This window comes from Symphodus melops (assembly GCF_947650265.1).
Source record: "Symphodus melops genome assembly, chromosome: 22".
NCBI classification, from domain to species: domain Eukaryota; kingdom Metazoa; phylum Chordata; class Actinopteri; order Labriformes; family Labridae; genus Symphodus; species Symphodus melops.
In genome coordinates, this window is record NC_136712.1 from 7,494,152 (window position 1) to 7,507,852 (window position 13,701).

Below are 13,701 nucleotides of genomic sequence, written 5' to 3' on the forward strand. Positions count from 1 at the left end.
GAATGAGGGAAAAATTGAAGGAAAGAAAGGACTGTTTGTTCTGCCTGGGAATAGGAGAAGGAGTGGGGAAGAATATAGTTATATAATATAGTATAGTACCATTGACGGATTGGAGATGATTTCACAGAAATCGACCAGGTAAGAGTCTTTCGAAGTGTGGAAGAAAAACAGGACGCAAAAAATGTAAATCCTTTGCAAATTCTGTCAATTTCTTGATGAGTAGGACAGACTTTGAAAACGGACTGTGCATCCACATGTCCTTGTCTACTGTTTCGTTCATTTAATAACTGACCTTTTACAAATATGGAAAAATAAATGAGTTGTGACATTCAACTCAACTCATGCCTCCACCTCCAACGCTAATCATTACCACTTTATATAGACAAACACGAGGATGGTTGGAGAGGCTGGTTGTTTATGATTGTCTTTTTGGCCCAGAGATTCATATCATTTGCATAATGATGGTTAGTAAATATGTTTGTTGAAGGAAACAGACTAATTGGGATATGACAGCAAATAATATTAGGAAAGAATGAGAGATTTTACCCTGGAGTGAAAAAACCCCATTATCTTGTATAAAATGATCCAAATAGTTGTAAATTAAATCCAAACATAACATCATGAATCTTTTAAACGTCATCCACTTTTCTTAATATGTTTACTCCTCAATAAACAGCAGCTGTGTAGTTAATTCACGTTGCACTTTGCCCAATCTCAGGGGTTTATAAATTGAGGTGAGTGAATCAGCAATGTTTCACATGACATGGCATTCCAGCGTTCACAATGTCGACTAAACAATGAGCAATATAAACTGTCTGGTCCTAATCTGAGCAAATGGAAAAGGAAACGCAAAATGTAAACAGTCTAAATCCACTCAAGCTTCCCTGGAGCTGGAAAAACCTGTTCTTGATTACAACAGACAGCAGACCAAGTCATAAAGTACTTCAGTAAGAACTGAAGCCTGCCACTCAAATCTATAACTTTATTGCACAAGCAGTTAAAATGTTATTATTCACAAGAGAGAGTTGGGAACCACGTGGGAGAAAGGAGCCACATGGTTGGATTTGACCCTGGGCTGTCCGTTTGAAGGACTATAGCCTATATACCCAGGTCAGGCAAACTAACCACGACGCCACTGGTGCCCCATCATTTTTGCTTTAATTACACACAGGATTTTCCAGTGACTCTACTTCAACACCTGGCCGATGGAACATAATTATAGACAAATCAAAATAATTGCACACGATCACAGAGGCGGCATACAAAAACACACGCAAAAAAATCCAGTGTTCTTCAACCTAGTTGTTTCTCCAAAAGTGTAGTCTGAAATCCTGCATAGATCATTTGAATCATTGGTGTCCATATAAAGTGTCAGAACTATGTGTTTGTCAGGTCTATTAAAATTCCAACAAAAACTGACATTGAAATAAACCAGTGTTTTGTTATTTTTAAACCACGCCAATGGTGATTTAAGTAAGTCTTTTTGGCAAACGACCATTTCCTACAAATTAGTATAACTTAACCATTTTTTCTGGTTTGCCATAAAATATTCCAAACATACGTTCACTGGCTAATTAATCCTACTGGCCCTTAAGTTTTCTCTAAAACCTTCAAGGGGTGTTTTCGGGGGGATGTTTAGGGAAATATCTGCTTAATTATTCAAAATAAAATGTAAAGACAGAAGTCTACTGTGGCACAAAGTACCATTAAAATGAATTCCAAACAACCTTATCTATACGTTGTGTCAATAAGCACATCGAATTAACAAGTTTTTCTACAAAAGTGCCAGAGAGTGTGCTCCTTTTGTCAAACTTGATCAATTTCCTTAACAGGCCAGGCAGAATTAAATAGGCCATCGATGTTAAATAATTACCTCACTTAAGAGCTTTTCTCAGTTAATCCCTTAATTACTTTACTTGATTAAGTATTCAAAATGCTGTTCAAACCCATTAAGCAGACTCATAGATGATTCTAGTGTCAGCTCACTCAGTGCATTCAGTCAGGTGAAGAAAGGGTTTGAATTGAAATCATGATGTAAATGTACGTTTCGATTTCCTTAGCGCCATGACTCAACGACACCTTTAATGACCAGTGCAAAGGTTATACCATCGTCAGCTTCTTTCAACCACCATTTCTTTCCTCTCCATCTAATATTTTCCTTGAGCCAACCTGCTGCACATCCATCCATCATCACCTTCTGATATTCACCTTCTTTATCAGAAACAGAAACGGTATTTATTGCCAGGTTCAAACGTACAAGAAGAGGAAATACAGCAAAAACAGTAAGAAAATGAAATATAATAAGTAATAAGTCACATAATCGTCGCACAAAAAGAAAGGACATTTGTGTTTGGTAGATTATTTCTTTGTTGTAACAAATGCATCTTGGCAATAAGTCGTATACCATTGGAAAGCCTGCAGAGCTGAGTATGTGGGTTGTGCCCATAAAAAGCTTACCAAATCTTCTTTTCCATCCAGCGCCCCAAAATGTCTATGTTTTTATGCACCTCATTGATTGTATTGTAGTTTTCTTTTTCTGCTTCTACATGTACTGTTTCTTCTATACATAAACAATTCTTCAGTATTGTATTTCAGTCTACGCTGACTAACCATTTGTAAGATGAAAGGTGTCATTTGTTGTGACAGATTATCAGGGCAACACGGGCATTTATGACTGACTTTGATACAGATTCAAATCAACAAGTTGACATGTTTCTTTGGGGGCAGGTCAAAGACCTGACAAAGTCTTTGGATAGAAGATAGATAGACAGAAGGCGAATTATGGCTTGAAATCTTCAAGTGGTAAAGGTTTGTCTTCATCCACACGCGGCTGGAGGATTGTTTGTATGCTGCTGCTCTGTCACTTTTCCATTTATTCTCACACATCATCTTGGGAAAGTGAGTCCGTGTGAGTCATCCTTCAGAGAATTTAGCAAAAATCAATTTTCTTCTCTCTTTTTTTTTTTTTCCCTGGCAGCAGTGACGCAGAGTAAGCATGATCTATTCATACAGCTTTTGTCCCCGAGGTTCACATCGTTCTTCGAGAAACTCGTCCGTTGTTGTTTTGAAGGTTTGGACATTTATTGTTGCCTCTCGGTGGTATGTGCATGCATTGATCCTTTGAGGCGTTTACTGTCCACACAGAGACGGGAGGTATTGATGTGGGACATTTATATGTGCCGTATGCTTGTACACGATTCAACGCAGCATGTTAAAGAAAAGTAATCCGTCCATGACAGACTAGTGTGTGTTTCTGTGGGTGACAGTTTGTCTCTATGATTGCGCCTCTCTGCTTGTTTGTGCTGAGTGACAAATGGCTGACAGGCGGCATGTCCAGCAGCGGGTGATTGGTGGAGGGGGAGTCGGCTTGTATTGTCCTTGGCTCTCTCATCATATCGATCGCCCTCCATCTTATTTAGCTCCTGCCAAAACTCACAGCTCGGTATTGACTTGAGCTTATTATACCTCATTTTATCCCAGCAGCACAACAAAGTTTGAACAAAGCAGCTGCTGGCAAGAAGAATCAACTCAAAGGCCTCTAAAACAAGTGCTTTTAATCAAAAGATAGAGTGATTTAGACAGAATACTGATCAGTCTTTGGGGAGGCTTTTCGGCCTAATCCAACCAAGAGAGTTCATTCACTTCGAAACAGAAATAATTAGAATTGAAAAAAATTACTACGTCTTTTGTTCAGTTTGGAATTTAGATCTCGTAAAGGCAAAACCTATGCCTCAACATGCTTCAAGCTAAAAGCATGAATAACAGTTTGAAGGCCAATGATTCAGAGCGTTGGGTCCCAAAACTTTTGGTTATTGGAGCCTTTCAATGAAACTAAAAACATGAATTTTTTTTCTTGGTTATTTTATGTAAAGCAGGAGCCCTCAGTGTTTTCAATGACTCTGATTCCGACTCCAAAGTCTGAAGGTTACTACGAGACAACCAACAAAACTATTTTTTTCCTGTTAGGACTTTTTAGCTGGTTAAAGACTTCAATTAATACACACAATAAGACTTACAACCTTGATCAGATCAGAAGCCCTTTTCGTAGTGCAATTCCACTTCGGTAAGAATACCACTCTCGCTCTCGGAGCTTTGCTTCGAAATTGTTTCACCCAAGCTCCGCAGATGTGTAATTTAAGATTTGAACCTTCAAATCGTGAGTCCATAGAGTCCAGAGAGGCAGAGGTGACTTTATAAATGTTCACAGCTGCTGAGTGAGTTATGTATCTACAGGCGAGTTGACATGCTGTGCAGGTACAAACTCAACCATCTGTTGTTTACACTGCGCTGCCCCCTCAACAATATGTGACAATGACACAGCAGCCCCTTAACTCCGCAGTGACGTGGACATCAGGAACAATGAGCACTGTCTCTGATCTCTTCTTTACTTTGAAATATTTTCATTTTGCACGTTTTTGGTGGATGCACAAAGTGGTGATGAAAATTAATTCTTATCTAAATGACAGATCAGGGTGTAATACAAGAGCACAGCTGTGAGTCATTATATTTTAGCATAAAAAAAACAAACTATCCTATCCTGTCTTTGAAAACACGACTAATCGGGACTTTTAGAGACAGAACATAAATCATGAGAGGCACCTGTTGTGGTTGAAGCGCTTTATGGTGTGCTAACAAGGGTTAATGAAAGTCACAGCAAAACTTAAAGAGAGGAAGTCATTACAGACACTTAACTGTCAATTATCTAAATTCATCTTTACAGGATGGAACTGGGTTACAAACTTCTTTGAGACTGAACAGCATGTTATCTAAAAAGCATGAAAGAATCAAATACTCCTTGTACACCTTGTGAGCAAATCCACAGTTATTCAACGTCATGTTAGGGATAAGTTCCCAGAACACAAACATGTTTTTTGCAGCAGTAGACATCGTTGGGCAGTGAACAGCAGTGCTGTAAGACGTATGTTATTATTTCACCTAAATAAAATGACGTTATATACCTTGTCTTCATAAATATACCACCTATAGGTCATGGTCTGAAATGAAAGAAAAGATGACACCATAAGAGAGGAACAAGCTTCACTGAGCCAATAAAGTAAAGATCCAGTCTCATAGATTAAAGAAAACATCACAGACATTTGGAAACAATATAAACCAGAGCGCACAGCTTCAGCCTTCAAGCGCACTTTAAAGCAAAAACAGTGGTGCACACAGGGCAATGTTGCTAGGCAACACAGTGGTTGTGTAGTTCTTATCATCAATCATTGAGTGTGTTATTGTACTCACCTGTCTGTGAGGCATTCTGTGAGTTCTGTCGATACAAAGCCATCCTCGGTTTAGTTTGGTTGAACTTCTGGGGTTGATATTGTCTTCTCAGCAGGCTCTTGACGGTCCAATCAGCCTCTTATCTACTGCGCTCCACCAATCTACAAACACTTTGAGCTGAAACACACTGTGCAGTCATCGCTGTAGAGCCAAACAAAGAGAGCTGACTCACATCATGAAAGGAACAACTTTCTTGAAAACATGATTCGTCATTGGAGGAACTAATCAGGAGCATTTAGCATGTTAGCAAACACAGAATGCAACGCTGTGGGTATGTTTGATTCTGTTCACTTTGGTGCAATAAACAAGTGGATAAATCCAATGCTGGCTTACTGAAAAGTAAAAGACAAACTCAAAGTTTTACGATTTGAATGTTTGTCTTCTCAGTGCACAACTATAATCATAAACTATAGAGATTATATTGTGTCACACATATAACCAAAATACATTTGTATTTTTCCTTAAGACATGGAACATAAAATACTTAAACACATGAAAAGCTATAAGAATAAATAACTATTTACTATTTAGTTTTTATCATCCTCCATCCATCGTCCACCAATCAGCAGTCATGACTGAAAGTCTACTACTGACCTCCTACCCTCTTATGAAACACAGTCTGACATTAGAAACCAGCAGTCAGACTACAATGTAGTGATGTATCAGTTTAGATTGACAGCCGTGTGTGTGTGTGTGTGTGTGTGTGTGTGTGTGTGAGAGAGAGAGAGAGAGGGAAAGAGATAGAATAGATGAGTCACACTTGTCATTTGCACTGTGCTCACAAATTACCAGAAGCAATCAATGACAAGATGAAGGGATGAGATGCTAGCTGTGTGTTATTTGGTTACAACTATAACAAAGTACAAAAAAAAAGAAAAAAAGAAAAGGGAAATAAAGTTAATGATAAAGAAAGAGCTGAGACATTAGGCAAAACCTATCAGTGTCTCATCAGTATTTCAACTGTCTGATAAAGGAAACGTTATAATTTTCATCAGGAGCACACACAAGACAACAAATATAAGGACATCAACATCAAGCTCTGTGGTATCGGTAAAGCTTTTTGTTTCTTGGTGTCATTTAGATCACTTCTTTAAGCCACGTTTCCACCAAGCGGTCCAGTTTAGTACGGTTCCTATTTATTAGTCAAAATGGGCCATGCTACTTTTTTGGTAACTTTCTGTTGGGGTGCCAAGGGTACCGATCCAACGGTTAAGGGTCCCCTTTTGTTTACTGTGTCCTGTTCTTCTTTGTTGATCTTCATTCATGGCGGGCTACACTGCTACAGTGTCACACTGTTTTGTAGCTGGCACGGCTATCCATGTGACTTACACTCCGCTTACCAGGTAAGAGTATGGTTGGCTGTGGAAACGCAAGCAAGATCAGGGTTTACCGTACCAAACTTTACTGAAAAAGGGAGGAAGGGTGGAAAGGGGGCTTTTGTGTACAAACTTCTGAGTTAAGCAATCTGGTGTTTACTTACCCTGCTTAAAAGGACGGAAAGGGAAGGTAATTAAAAGAGGCTTTGTTGATCTTGGCTTCACTCTCATGTGCATGCTTATGTATCAGAATGAATCCCACTCTCTGTATATAGAAGGTTTGTCTGTTTGTGTCCTTGACATAGTTAGGACTGTCACCACATGCTGCTCATTCCAGCTCTGGACACAGCATCAGTGTCACTCTCTTCGCTACCTGACCGTTCCCTGAAACTGCTGGGTCAACGGCCCTTAATGTTCTCTGCCCAGCCTCTGCAGACGAGCAAAAATGAAATGGGGGGGGGGAATGTGGACGGAAATAGATGTGGCACAAACCTCCCTTCGTTCCTTGCCTTGCACAGGTTTGACTAATGAGGCAGTGTAGCAGAGGGGTTAAGTCCCAGAGGGCAAATAGGATAACTTCAGTGCACCCTTCTCCTTGTCCTATTTTTTTTCTTTTCATGCTAGTGTGTGCTTGTCTGAGTGTGCCTTAATGTGAGTGGCGGACATGAAATGCTTACCTCGGGCTGGGCATGGTTAGTTTTCTCTATTTGGGTCACAATGCTCTCATGGATAACTAAAGTGGACCAGCACACTGTCTAATATTAATGATCCTCGTATTTTCAGGGAGAGAGAAAAAGGCACACTGGCAAAAAAAACATTAGCCCAATTAATTTATGAAGTTGACTTATTTTACCTAAAAATAAACCAGTGACAAATCTTTAAGAAACAAGCTGATGATTTCCTTTGACTACTGTTTTTCTTGTAGTTGTTAGCAGGGATGATCAAGTTTTTGGAGTGTATTCAAACAACTTGAGGGTTCTGCATTGTCTTCAGGAACCTTTGTCGACTCTGAGCTAAATTCAAGCTGAGTAACAAAATAACGTTTCGTTTTGTAATTCACCCAACAGCAGATGAAGACAATCAAAGGTGCACCAACAAGTCAGTAGAGAATACACCGAAAGTGAATAAAAGACGCCTATAGCAATATGGAAGGTAACGTTTACGCGCAACTAACTCTGTGTGTTTGACACGTGTTAAAATAAAAGCACCGGATCCTACCAATCATTACTATGTACCCACATCACGGTCATGAGTTACCTTAACTAACGTGTTTGTATGTCTGTTATCACCGTGTGGCAGGAGGTGAACATGACCACCTGACCTTAACCTGACATGACCCTTTGTCATTCCCCACCAATACAGCTTATTTGGAACCCCTGAGCAGAGTGCTGCAGCAATCTGGGAATTTAAAGCTAATAGTTTGCCAAATACAAGGCGAAGACAAAAAGGGTTTTATATGAGTTTTTGTGTGACTAAAGGGTCCCATCTTAAAGCTTTGGGTTCCCAGAGGGAGTATACATTTTTAAGATCACATTAGTGGCAAAATAAATCCCTATGGGTATGTTGTTGAGAACTTAACCTACATGTATCATTTCAGTAAAGAAAGAGAAAGATTCCACTGAAGCCACAAGATGGCTGCAGTGACAATCATTCTGCTGCCACCTACTGTGCAGGAAAATAACTACACACTCTTCAGGTCAATCCAAGCTATTGTTTTTTTTTTTTTTTAAGTATTTAGATCTTTCCAAAGCCAAGTTGTTCACATTTTCCAGGATGTTGTGGACGGTATGTTTTCCAAAGGCAAAGCCATTAAAATCAGAGTGCTTAAGCCTGGGTGCTAAGCCTTTTGACGCCCAATTGAACCAACGTGTTTACACAACAGGGACATGCTCTTAATGCTAATCATTCAGCATACCGATTACTCACTAACATCCCACCCCCACCCCCCTCCCCATATTCAAGCCAGAGAGCACTTTGAAGTTGCACCCATGAGTGGAAAAATGCGGAAATATTTACGCTTTAGTCACTTCTCTCAAAAGGATCTCTGCCAGAATTCGTTCTTGTGGGAGGGCATCAAATTGCTGCAGCTTCCTCTGTTTTGATTCATGCGAGCAACTTCGGTAATCTGATTTCCTCGGTGTGGGTCATGAAGTTAACACCCTACAAAATGTCAGCATGGACAGAGTAATGGTTGTCAACTTTTTTTGGCCTTCATGTGGCGTACAGAAGAGGACTTGAGGATGAAGAGTTCCCTCCTGACCTTTACTGCAACCTGACATTGATCCTTGATGCGTTTTCACACTTTTTTAGCAGCGCATGAAGACAAAAACCCCGCTTGCTCACACCCAAGATTCTTTGAACAGCTTCAGTTAAACAGAGGCCACGTCAGAGCCAAATCCAAACTTTTGGCCGGATGCCCTCTCTCTTCAAGTGGAACTTGAAGTGTAAGTGCTCAAACGTGCTCCCAGTAGACTGCTTCCAGAAAGAAAATAATCACACAATGCCGGGGGAAGACATTTCCTTGAGGGGCAATTCTGAGGTCAGCATGTGCTTGGAACTGACAGGAATTAAATGTTAATCATCTGCTTTGACTACTTCAGAAAATACAAATGTGGTCAAAACGGTTGGTCTACCTAGAAAAGGATATTTTAAGTGCGGAGGGTTCTGATGTGATCATTCCCCCCACGAGTTGTTCATGAGACAAGAAAACAAGGGAGGGACACAAGTTTACAACAGGACATCTCAGGTTCATGGTCAGAATGTTGTTGTTGCATCTGTAACTTATTGATCACTTCTACGACACTAAAACAGTTTCTGTTTGGGAGGGTTGCATCCAATTCATGCCACAAATTCAACCCTGTACAAGTGGGGGAAAAAAAAACTGCACTCATTATAAAACTTGTTTCTTATTCTTTGCTTTTGTGTGACTTCATCTCTTTTAGCTTTCGAGGGGACTTACCCTACTCTATCAGAAATGAGAGCAGCTATTGGCTTGACATGGTTAATAACTGGTTTAATAATCTATTTACTTTGTCCCCTCTGTCGTTGTGGAAGTGGAGTGAGCAGTGTTCAAAGTGTCTGATGGCCCTGTTGTTCATCTCTGTTGGTCGCGATGCGTGAGCTTGACCTTGTACGTTATTTATCACAGCATGAAATATAAGTGAAGTCGACTGCTGGGGAAGTTTCATGAAACTGAACTTTGGTGTTAAATGGCCTCATTGACACAGCATGAACGAGCTAATACCTGAACACAGCACTGAACCGATCTAACACTCATCAACATGAGGACTCATTCATCAACCTGCAGCCGTCCTGTCTGATATCCTGCCAACACCACACACGCACACTGTGCTCCTCCAGGTGTAATTGCTGCCCCTCACACTTGACAGGTGGACCACAGGGCGAGTCTCACAGATTGACGGATACTAAATCCAGGACACGGAGCCAGCAGCAATAAAGGTAGGCTGAGTTGCGTCTCAGCAACTACTCACAACTATCAGCCACAGAATCAGACAGAGTCCATCTGCTCCCTTTATAAAACTTCACATGGTGCCAAACTCACAGTCATCTCCTTATTACCAAACAAGAGAGATGCAGATTAACTACCTTATTGTTGGTAAAACAAATACAAACCGGGATTGTTTTCTAAAAAAAGCTTTTCATCGTCAGTGGTCTCGTCAGTCCATTTGTCTTTAAAAATGAAGGGAATAAACAAACATGCAGACGCCTTAACAGAACTTCCCTTACCGTGAGTGAACTCTCTGCCATTGTAAGTTTGGACACTACTGCCACCATGTGGAAGCTGAAAATTCTGCCATTAACAGAGTTAAAGTTAAAAGAGATACTTCACCCATTTACATGAAGCTGTGTATCATTAGTAACATGGTAGTAGTGTTGAATGGTCATGAATCCAGCCCTCATTTTACCCTGAGACGAGAAAAATATGTTTCTTTGCTTGAAAGTTTTCTGCAAATGCAATATGACGCTTTTTGCATCACATGAAGAAAACTTTCAGGCAAAGAAAAACATTTTTCTCGTCTCAGGGTAAAATGAGGGCTGGATTCACGACCATTCAACACTACTACCATGTTACTAATGATACACAGCTTCATGTAAATGTAGTCAGTATCCCTTTAAGGATATACTGCTGCAGACACACCCTCTTTTCAAACGTCTGTCTAACGTTCACAGTTTTGCTTTAAAGCTTCGGCATGTGACATAAGAAACACCTTACAAAACATTTAGTACTATGATTTCCTGGTTCTTTTGTCTCTGATCTTTTACTTGTCCTCTGGTCATCAAGTCTTTTTACTTTTAAGATAATTTATTTGTGTAAAGAGAAATGCCTCAAGGCAGTTAAACGGATCACACCTTCCACTTTTAATTTAAACACCAGCCTAAATGTGTCCACTAACCTCCATGAATGCATTTGTGAGAGAATGTTTTAATTTCTCAACTTTTTTCAAACCCGAGACAGGAAATGTCGAGTGGAGGGGGAGGAGTGCTCAGCCTCAGGACAGGGAGTTGATCCTGCTGTCAAGATTTACAATTAAACATTTAAACCCGTCAGTGCTTCTATGATGGTAAAAGCAAAACTTAAGATTGACAAATTAATAAAAACCGAGAGTCAATGGTTCATATTTAACAAAAAGCATTTATTGAACAATAACCGTTTTAACCCAAAACATAGCAATCGAGTCTTTACAAATCACACCTTCCACACTTATTTATTCCATTTAACACTTCATTGCAACTTCTCGTCGATAATGTCAAGATAAACAGTTGACAATAAATGTCACCTTGTTTAGGCTGCCTCCTGGTGTGCTTCTCCTCTTGTCACAGCATCGACTTTTGTCTCAGCAGCGATCGACCTGGAAAAACGCTCAGACAACAGTGACCGTGGGAGAAACCCCCCACAACAACTCATCAGTGTACTACTATTGCCATCAATGACAATGCAGTGCAGAAACAATACCTGCCCGGGGGGGGGGGAATACCTGGATTTTCACAATCCTTTGCCAGGGCCAAGGTGCGTTCGATTCGTTCCTCTGGGCGGCGCCACTCAGCGCTCCGTGGGGGGAGGGGCGGGCACCATCTAGTGCGCCGCTGTGAGACAAATAAAGCCCATTCATGAATCATGCGCCATAAATATCACACAACATGACAAGGGCCCTAAAATATATATTTACATGCATAGTTAAGTGTTTACGTTGTACTTTCACACCTTTATCTCACAAGTCACATCGAGGTGAAAGTCGCCTGACCATTTTCAAACTGGGCCACGTAGACCAGTTCAATCCGGTTCTCACCAGTGGTGGTCAAACGCTTCGTCAAAGTCACGCTCCTGAAACGCAAGACAATTTTCATAACCTTCGTCCAACGCTGCGTACACACTCACAGGTGACAGACAGTCACCATACAGATGTCCGTGTGGTTCGTGTAAAACTGGAACAGTCTGGTTTGTGTTCAGGTCTTCGTAAACTTTACCCATCAGGTACTGCGTGGTGTTTCTCGGCGCCATTGCTCCCGCTGGCTGGCTTTGCAAATAGGCCGCAATCATGGCGCTTCTCTTCTGCTTCTTCTTCTTCTTCATAACTCCAAATACTTTGGAGATTTTGGCCAGCTGGACCCGAGTCTGCTCCCGGTGAAGCTCTTTGGGGAGGATCGTCTTAAGAAAGGCGGCGGGCCCACAAAGTTTGACGGCCTTGTTTTCTTCTTCCTCCTGCTGCTGCTGTGTAGAAACACGGAAAAGTTTCCACCGCAACTTTGATCCAGGTTTTATGTTTCTGTGCACAAATCCAGTTTTTGCGAGTTTCGTGTCGACATCCATTGATTCTAAACACATTTCAGACCTTAAAAAACACTTCAGAAAAAAAGGTCGACTCTTGTCAGTTTGGGCTTCTCGGCAGCTTTCGTGGAAACCTAAAGGTCGTGCTCAGTCAGAAACAAAAGACTCAAACAAACATCTGACCGTACACAAAAAAACTCCGCTTCAGAAACGTTTACAACTACAAAAAGTAACTCATAAAATGAGGAGACAACGCCGCACAACTCCCTATCAGTAAGTCCAAGTAAACGTGTGTGAACACGTAACACCAACGATGTATTTATTAGAGAAAACACCCACAATCCTTTGCTTCCCATCACTGACGGAAAGCGGTGCTGCCATCTGCTGGTGTGGAGAGCAACCAAAAGAAGAGACAGAAAGCGCAAAGCAAGTGTTCGAGAGTATTTTTGGAAAAGTAGTTTTGCTTAAAAAAGTCACATACTGAAATGTGCACCTCTCATACTAATTGAAGAACATTTGTTTGCTTGACCAGCCATTTAAACATTTTAGCCAAATTAAAAAACAGACTATATGAAACTGTTATTTAGGCAAAAAAAATGTATAAAGTACATTGTATAATAATGCCTTTCCACACCACATGTTGGGATATTTTGCTTTATAATCATTGTCAATTTTAAAATGATGAAATTGAAATCCAAATCAGAGAACTATTGAGTCAAGTCTCTAGAGATTCCCAGATAAATTGCAATTAATATTTCCATAAACCTTGAAAATAAGATCACAGAAAGAGTATCATAAAATGTATTTGCAAATGCTCCACTAGATGGCAGACTGCAACAAGAAATGCATCTAGCACACAGTTCAACTATTTTTTTGTAACACCAGATGGCAGCATATATAACAGAGTGCTGATTGTGCTGTCAGCAGAGGAATTCCCCACTAGAAATCTGTTTCCCTCATGGTCCCTGAAAGGCTGTGAGTGTCTTTGAACAAGAGCTATAGTGTGTGTGTGTGTGTGTGTGTGTGTGTGTGTGTGTGTGTGGGCGTGTGTGTGTGTGTGTGGGCGTGTGTGGGCGTGTGTGTGTGTGTGTGTGTGTGTGTGTGTGTGTGTGTGTGTTTGGATTGTAAAAGGTATCCTTGCATGCATTTAATCATTAGAATGCATGGCTAAATCTGGCACATGTACATGTGTGACTTTGTTCCTCATCCCTTTCTTGCTAAGCCCCACCCCCATTAGTTGGCATTTCAAGCTGTCCTTTCAATAATCAATTCTTGCCTGCTGATTCCATGCTAGCCAAGAAATATAAACTAGAA

General features: G+C 40.6%; 1 long non-coding RNA gene across 1 annotated transcript; it reads right to left on the reverse strand.

The window, feature by feature from the left end:
- Nucleotides 1-11,233: 11,233 nt before the first annotated feature.
- LOC306817716 lies at nt 11,234-12,735 on the reverse strand. The gene is made up of 2 exons (XR_013778058.1): nt 11,824-12,735; nt 11,234-11,705 (listed from the first exon to the last, which is right to left on the reverse strand). It is a non-coding gene; the product is annotated as an uncharacterized lncRNA (long non-coding RNA).
- Between the last annotated feature and the right edge of the window lie 966 nt (nt 12,736-13,701).